The sequence below is a fragment of the Opisthorchis viverrini genome (genome assembly GCF_000715545.1).
Source record: "Opisthorchis viverrini unplaced genomic scaffold opera_v5_49, whole genome shotgun sequence".
NCBI lineage: Eukaryota > Metazoa > Platyhelminthes > Trematoda > Opisthorchiida > Opisthorchiidae > Opisthorchis > Opisthorchis viverrini.
In genome coordinates, this window is record NW_008751705.1 from 123,821 (window position 1) to 133,652 (window position 9,832).

Below are 9,832 nucleotides of genomic sequence, written 5' to 3' on the forward strand. Positions count from 1 at the left end.
GGTATACTCGGTTGGTTTAGAAATTTGTTTAGTAGGGTACGATAGCAAGATGGGCTCTTTATCTTCAGATACTGGGCACCTGACAGTGGAGTGCTACAACCAATGCAATGCAATGATAAAGTTTTACGGAGGTCACCGAGAATACAAAGATGTATAGAAATCACGAGGTAAAAAGCGGGGCGACACAGTTTATCAAGGACAAATCTAAAATGCTCACACCAGGGAAGATTAGGGGTCGTTGTGATATCTAAGCATTTTACCGTCACAGTTTTGATGGTTGGCAGCTTTAAAACAAATTTTATCACTGTTACCACCCGCTGTTTTACGATGGAAAGTGTCATCCAATTCCTTCCTTGCCAGAATTCACCTATCGATAAGCGATTGATCGAGTCAAGCCCTTCGTAACTCTCTGAATAAACCTGTCGCCAAACCCTGATGTTATGTGTATGGCTGTCACAACCTTACTGAAGAAGGGCTTGATCTTGGCACCTCTTGAGTATCGGAGAATTGTTGCAACTCATTTGACGTGAATCATCTTCCCAACTTAAATGGGGGACTTGTGGTGAAGGCTGTTCGCCTATCAGTCTCGTCTGAACAATCCTCAAATCATTCTGGACCAATTAGTCTGGTTATGGATGATCATTTTAGGCGTAATGCACTACTCATAATCTGCGACAGCCCACGACGAGTTTAACCCTTTTGGGGGCTCATCAGGTGGGCGCAGTCCCCGAATGTCCGTCAACCTTATGTTCTACTTTGAACCCAATTGCACGAAATTAGCGAAACACACTGATTCGCAAACACATTCGGTTTTTCGAGAAATTCACCTGGAACCCAGCTGAAACTCTCGTTTATGATGTTCTGCCTCATGTTTCAATTGGTACGATATTCGAGATATCTGGATACATTGTATGAACGTAATGCCCTTTCAGTTTTTTCCTGAAATGGCACAAAAACGTCCTTCATCTCTGGATAGACCGTGAGAATCCGTACCTGTTTCCTAAAGAACACTCGATAACTACAAACGTTCATTTTGTTACACACCAACAACGCTGTTTACAAAATACCGATTCAGGCAACATTCAGCACATAAACATGCCACAATTACTTATGATGTACAAAAAGAAAGCAAATGAAGACCATCCAGACTGGAATTTCTTTTTGTGCCAAGTACGAGTGTGGAATGTAGATATGTGGGCGGAAGTCATTTATGTAAGTGAATCGCTCTCGTAGCTTTCCGCTATGTGTTAATGTGTAACTACGTGGAACCAGGCGAGAAACTAAGCGGTTGTAGAACTGGGCAGCCGAGTTCAAGCGCACAAGGGGACAGTTCTATCTTCAGATACACCTGGAACCATCACGAACGAGAGATCCAGCTGGGTTCCAGGTGAGCCTCTCGCAAAACCAAATTAGTTTCCAAATGAATGCAGTTCGCTAATTTCGTGCAATTTGGTTTCAAGTGGAACATAAAGTTGACGGAAACCAGGGGACTGCGTCCACCTGATGAGCCCCAAGAAGGGCGAAACCGGTCGTGGGTGGTCAAAGAATATTCAGCAACCTTATGAGTAGTACATTAAGTTCTATCTTCACTTTTTGAAGGGTATTCTGTCTTGAGATTTTGAAATAATTCTTCTCAGGACCATTGTCTGGTTCTCTGACCTGGTCAGTTTGGTCGCACCATCAACCGGAATGATATTATCAGCGATTGATGAGTTGACGGTGAACCGTATTGCTTCACCGTGCAGGAAGTGAGGGGGGCGACAGACAAGAATACCAGATACAACGTTGTTTATCGATCTAACCTCCGTAAATACTATGTTGGACAAACAGGGCGAAAACGAAAAGACACGCTGTTACAATTCAAATATCCCGGTTTCGATGCACGAAGATCAAGAAGGGTACAAATTCAGTCTATAAAACATGTAGGTCTTGGCAAGCATAAACAAACTTCACGCGTGAGAGCAAGGTATACGATCTCAATCAACAGTTGTATGGAAATCGACCCAAATTACATACCGCTTAGCGCAAATGGTCATCAACTTAATCAGACAACTCGAAGCGAATGGACGGATCACATGTCTAGAATGGTAACCGTGTGATCGGCAGGTCACATGTCAGGTGGAATGAGTCGGAGGGGTGAAACTCAAAGGTCACCTGGACTCCGCTAGCTAGCCAACTGTTCAACAAACGGGACTGACGAACAATCACAATCGGAGCCAACCTACTGCGTCATCACGATATACGTAAACACAAACACAGCACTGTTCAACACCTACACACCGACGCACCACGAAACACCACCAAATCACTACGCCCTATTGATGTCACCTCGGTCTGTAACAAAGTGGTTGTGAAAAAATAGCCCAGCTTAGCTAACACAACAACGACCATCTACACAACCCAAGCTAACAACATTCCCTTCGACAGTAAGTTCTTGTTAACTCCCCTACTAAACTCATTGATCAATAGCGTCCTAGTTGCCAAATAAAGTTTTTTGTTGACGTGAACGTAACTTCAAGCTATCCGCGTCCTAATGCAACTGATGTTTCAAGGTCGGCCCACTAAGTCAAGTCCAGCCATTACGTAGCAGATCCCATTCACACCTGGCGCAGGTGGTCTGGTGAGTTCACACCAAAGAGGGGAAGCACTGGACTCGAGTGTGGCTCTTATTAGAGCTCATCAGCAGTGCTCTGCAGGTTTTTGAACTCAGGGCATGTGACAAGCGAGACCACCACCATTGCACGCTGGATGCACCAGTCGCCACGTCTGAACAGGTGATGGTGTTTTAACCTCCTTCATTCGGTGAAAACTGCGAAATTCGGTTCAATGGAAATCTGCTCTAGAACGGGACTTAAACAGGATACATCCTACGTCATAAAATTGCCCAAAAATGTTCTGGACATCGAACATAACGGTTTGTTTTATTCTGAAGTCATTTTGACAGAACAGCTGAATCCATCCACCACCTAGATTATCCCTCCGGGTATTTGACATGGCATATGTTGTTCTCTCTCTCTCTCTCTCTCTCTCTGTGTGTGTGTGTGTTAACGGAAGAGGTTGATAGAAGAACGCAGTGTTTGGCGATAAGCGCAGTGACACTTAAAATAGCAATACAATAAGTACAAAATTACGTGTTTCTCGCAGCTGTGTGTCGGAACATTCCCTCTTCAGCACGGTGTTAATTGTAACACAAAGATTAGATGTTGAACCGAATTAGCACGAACTCGACTTATTTGGGATGACTAGGATTCAGTATCTCCTTCCGTTCTTTGCCCTGTATGACGGTGTCGTTCTCTGTGTTATCGTTATTCCCTTACTTACTTAACCACCTAATTACTTACTTAAGTACCTACTTATTTACTTACTTACTTACTTACTTACTTACTTTACTTACTTACTTACTTACTTACTTTACTTACTTACTTACTTACTTACTTTACTTACTTACTTACTTACTTACTTTACTTACTTACTTACTTACTTACTTTACTTACTTACTTACTTACTTACTTTACTTACTTACTTACTTACTTACTTACTTTACTTACTTACTTACTTACTTACTTTACTTACTTACTTACTTACTTACTTTACTTACTTACTTACTTACTTACTTTACTTACTTACTTACTTACTTACTTTACTTACTTACTTACTTACTTACTTTACTTACTTACTTACTTACTTACTTTACTTACTTACTTACTTACTTACTTTACTTACTTACTTACTTACTTACTTTACTTACTTACTTACTTACTTACTTTACTTACTTACTTACTTACTTACTTACTTTACTTACTTACTTACTTACTTACTTTACTTACTTACTTACTTACTTACTTTACTTACTTACTTACTTACTTACTTTACTTACTTACTTACTTACTTACTTTACTTACTTACTTACTTACTTACTTTACTTACTTACTTACTTACTTACTTTACTTACTTACTTACTTACTTACTTTACTTACTTACTTACTTACTTACTTTACTTACTTACTTACTTACTTACTTTACTTACTTACTTACTTACTTACTTACTTTACTTACTTACTTACTTACTTACTTTACTTACTTACTTACTTACTTACTTTACTTACTTACTTACTTACTTACTTTACTTACTTACTTACTTACTTACTTTACTTACTTACTTACTTACTTACTTTACTTACTTACTTACTTACTTACTTTACTTACTTACTTACTTACTTACTTTACTTACTTACTTACTTACTTACTTTACTTACTTACTTACTTACTTACTTTACTTACTTACTTACTTACTTACTTACTTTACTTACTTACTTACTTACTTACTTTACTTACTTACTTACTTACTTACTTTACTTACTTACTTACTTACTTACTTTACTTACTTACTTACTTACTTACTTTACTTACTTACTTACTTACTTACTTTACTTACTTACTTACTTACTTACTTTACTTACTTACTTACTTACTTACTTTACTTACTTACTTACTTACTTACTTTACTTACTTACTTACTTACTTACTTTACTTACTTACTTACTTACTTACTTACTTTACTTACTTACTTACTTACTTACTTTACTTACTTACTTACTTACTTACTTTACTTACTTACTTACTTACTTACTTTACTTACTTACTTACTTACTTACTTTACTTACTTACTTACTTACTTACTTTACTTACTTACTTACTTACTTACTTTACTTACTTACTTACTTACTTACTTTACTTACTTACTTACTTACTTACTTTACTTACTTACTTACTTACTTACTTTACTTACTTACTTACTTACTTACTTACTTTACTTACTTACTTACTTACTTACTTTACTTACTTACTTACTTACTTACTTTACTTACTTACTTACTTACTTACTTTACTTACTTACTTACTTACTTACTTTACTTACTTACTTACTTACTTACTTTACTTACTTACTTACTTACTTACTTTACTTACTTACTTACTTACTTACTTTACTTACTTACTTACTTACTTACTTTACTTACTTACTTACTTACTTACTTTACTTACTTACTTACTTACTTACTTACTTTACTTACTTACTTACTTACTTACTTTACTTACTTACTTACTTACTTACTTTACTTACTTACTTACTTACTTACTTTACTTACTTACTTACTTACTTACTTTACTTACTTACTTACTTACTTACTTTACTTACTTACTTACTTACTTACTTTACTTACTTACTTACTTACTTACTTTACTTACTTACTTACTTACTTACTTTTACTTACTTACTTACTTACTTACTTACTTACTTACTTACTTACTTACTTACTTACTTACTTACTTACTTAACTTACTTACTTACTTACTTACTTACTTACTTACTTACTTACTTACTTACTTACTTACTTACTTACTTACTTACTTACTTCTTACTTACTTACTTACTTACGTACTTACCTACCTACCTACTTAGAACAGCTCGACATATACAGGTTTTTAGGCATCGCTTAGTCTTCACTTGATTTGTTACAAATTCTGTCTTTGGTATGTTGGTAACCACTTACTAGGACAGTTTTTACCCTGAGGATGGCAGGAACTTTCCCTCGGTTTGTGATTGGCTACGTGCGGGGGACTCGCTATGTTCTACGTGAAGCTAAGGAGACAGAAGAAAGACCATTTCCATAGGGAAATCATTCGTACAGAAAGTGTGCATGGCAAGTTCAGTCAAAATCTGAAACAGCATAAACTAATTTGAAAAAAATGAGAGAGGATAATCCTATTTCTTGTACCTATTGGGTGATCCATACTCACTTGTGTAAGTCGATTAAGTACGTCATCCAAACCACATCAAATAAGAGTCTCTCCATACTAGTTTAGTTCCTTAGGGTTCCACTTCTGTCCGAGATGGTTTACTAAAGAACCGCAATAAATCATGTCTGTCAGTTACAACTAGACATCAGATTGCAACTCACATTGTGATACACGGCTTGGGTTGCAGTCCCAAAGGGACAAATGGATGTCTCTGGTTGCAAGCACTTTGGTCTATCCCGAAAGAAGAAACACGGGTGGAAGTATTCATCATGAAACGCCGGAATCAGACACTTATGGATTCGGGAGTTCTTCCTTCAAGATTCATCGTCCCGTGTTTCAGCTCAACGGGTGAGAATCTCGAAAGTCTTCGGACAGATATGTCTCCGATGATTCAGTAAACAGAAGGATCCGGTAGAAACACATTCAGAATAGGGCCAGAAATGGCTTACAGATAGCACGTTGGCACTGAGTGTGCGAATTCCGTTACATACATTGCCGGACTTGCCGGTTGCCTGCTACACTAGTCGCAGTAAACAGCTCGTCAAAATGTCTCCGATGCGCCTTGAAAAGACGTTCATTTGGCAAAAAATCTGAGGCATCTTTACAGTATCAAGCTCAACTCTGACGCACAAGTATTTTACTCAGTTTACCTAAAAAACGATGTATCCGTCCTAAAAGTACAAGGTACATCACCGTGGAATTGACGAATAACATTCAACAGGGGTAAAAAAAAGATTCTAGTAGGAAAGGTGAGTCAAAAATAGGAGTAGTCCCTTCGAACTGATTAGCGGTTCACTTGGCACTTTGACTGGACAGGCACAGTAATTTTCTCAAATGATAGCCAACTTGATTTTGTTGGGAGGGAGATGCTCTCATCAGGGAGGGGACTTTTTGTCAACCTGTTGAAAACACAGCAAAATCAATATCCCAAAGTTTGTTAAGCAGTGAATCTAATAGGGTATAAGTGTGGCTCTTGCCGGCATCCAGGAACGGATTCACCGTGACGAAAATTCCGGAGAACTAGGTTTAAACTTTTTCATTCACAGACACCGTGTAGAGTAACGATGGTGAACTGCGCCTTAGTCAAGGCTGCGGAGTGATCGATTTGTAAATAGTTCCACTATCTCAAGCATCGAAGGTGGATAAATTTTTTCATGTGCAGTTTATCTCACTGAGAAACCACCGTCGGTGGACACCACTCATAAGAACGAGTTACTCAGAGTATCTCAGAGCATCCTCTGAGAAGAGACCAATTCGCCGAGCAGCGTTACAAGTCCGCCTTCTAGAGCACAATATTGAGATGGGCCAGCTGTGAAATGGTCCCATTTTAAGGGCCTTACTTCCAAACACAGATTACTTTCAGTAATCTCATTCAAGTGGACAAAGAGTGTACAAAGTTCTCTCTGGAAGAACCGCTTGTAGTGCCTGTGCCGACGTGATCTCTTCGAATGTTTGGTGACGTTTTTCACTGGCAAGTGATTTTGCCCTGGAAGCTGGGATTTCTCAAAGGGTATCGATTTCAGACCAAAGTCCACAAAACCTGAATGACGTAGTCTTGGCTGAACGTGTACTCACTTTTGTAGCAAGAGGATTACCGGGGAGCCTGGTTGGGGAGCACCGCACCTGAGACCCAGCAGAACTGAGTCTTAGAATAGTAGTGCTGTGCATCACTCTGAAGACTAGCGCAAACGAATTTAATCGATACTCATCAGATCTTCGCACTCACACTCTATAAATATGCAAGTTAGTTATCCATGCAGTAATATTTCAGTGCTTTTATTGGCGTAACCCAAGTCCATGTGCTGGCTAATTTCCCAAACGAAAATTGCCGAACTGAACAAAGGGACGATGAAAACTGTCATTCACTGGTTCAACTACCGAGGCGCAAGGCAGCAACGATCTGTGTACGATCGCCGCACTTGTCTAGGTTTCACGGGATAAGTTTGAGTTCTGCGTCCGACCTGAAGTGCCACAGAGGCTTGTGGTTATCTGGTTCCCAGTTTGAGATCGTAAACCCCTAAAGTGTTTTCAGTCCTGAGCTCTTTACCATGTTGACTTTGCACCAGACGAATCTTCTGATTGATGACTCGCTTCAAGAAATTTTTGAGTCCAGTCTTGACGTCAGCTTAGTTTAGCAACGATTACAAAATTCAGCACTCAAGAAAGAAAGCCCATCGAATCATTCCCCCATGCGTATTCTAGCGAAATATCACCCCATTATGGATGCTCCGTGGTCCGAATCAAAACTATAAACTATCAGGCATCGGAGGCTTCCTGGTGTCCTCTGCCTTATTCAATGGATTGGTCATCCACCCGACTCGAGGAGGACGGATTGCTTAGTTGTAGTATCATTCTGATGCAGTTTGGAAGTGGCTCTGTCAGGGTGCGCCCAGGCAGAGGGGAAAGCACAAGTGCAGAGAGTGACGTATCCCCAAGGTCACCATCGGTACGACACGTCCGGAAAGTAGGTGAGTTGGAAGTTCTCACCAAACACGGCTTAGCAACACACGACCCGCGTATGGGTCTGAGACTGTTCAAAACCGGAACACCGCCATTGGCTGTACGTAGCGAACAAGTGAACGACCATATTTGGCCATTTAGTCATCCTACATATCACGCAGACGCTCTGTATGTTTTATCCTGACAATACAGCCGTGTCCCGAGTTCTCTGTCTTCTCCCTATCGCGTAGTCTGGCAGGCTTAGTGCAGGCGTAACCAATAGACGGTTGAATTCAGCCATATTTACTGAGTTTGACTTTCATGTCTGGTCTTGCAATGAGTTTACACAACAAGGGTAAAACTACTCTAGAAACAACTCGGAAACCAGGATTTTCGTTCGGAAATATGCCTTCTTTTTTGTTCGGTTACTAAAATGAATAGATACTACTTGAGAGAACTGGAGAATGAGGAATGGTTTACTGAAAGTATACTGTCCGGTTACCTTTATTGCAGCTCCCCGAACAATAGGTACTGTGGCGTTTTGTACCTTTATTATACTTCCATTGTAACACTACGTATTTCATCGATTGCATAATCGTTTTTTGTCTGAATACGAAAAACTACAAAAAACGCTTGTACACTTGTACCATTTCACGCAATACGAACGTGGTCACGTGCTTCGACTCTACCTCTTCTGATTTCGCTCGCGCTTGCAGCGGTCATTCGCGAGTCTCATGTGCTTACTCTTGTAGCAAAACACTTCAGACCATCTTCGAAATCTATTATATGTGGGGACTGTTCAGAGAAAGACCCCTGGACCACCATAATTGGATTATTGTTTATTCGCTGACCTGGGCCAACGACGAACCATTTTAAAGAGAACAGTTGTTAGTGAGTCTGTTCATCTGACCTCTTTATTACTGTATACCCAACCTAGCGTTATTGTTTTTATTTCTTTGCCACACACACACTGGGTAGCTAGACCACTACAGTACCACCCTGATGTGGTGGTCGCCCTCTGCGTGACAAACTGGCTGGAACCTCGCTGCACAGAAAGACCGAAGTGGAGCAACCATATGAAAGGATGTAATCTTCCGTACTACAGCTGATCACATTACGAGGCGCTTTGGGGATACAGGCGTACTATTCTCTGCGATCGGAGTGTGATGATGGGGTTTAGTCACCATCGCCTCTGGCTTGGGCACAGGTATCACCCTACACTGGCTCACTAACACTCCTTAGCGCCAGAGTTGTGCATATCATGCGAGGTTCTGTCCAGGTCATGAGTGCACTGACGATATCCCAGGCATGCACACGCATACAGAAGGCCAACAAATATTAACTTCTCAGATCTAAGGACAGTATTCGACTCGGACGTATACAATGCTTTGTGTTGATGTCTGTCCTTCAAAGGCGTTCCGAACATTCGTGTCATAATTCTCCACTGCTCATGTTTCAGTGAAACCTATTCCCTTAAGTTTATCATCTAAAGTGGTGTCCTTCATCAAGCAGACGTTCGTTGTGTCCTACACACCTGACGTGGAGCTCCTAGACCTCGAGTATACGGACAGTACTGCAACACTCGGTTCAGATT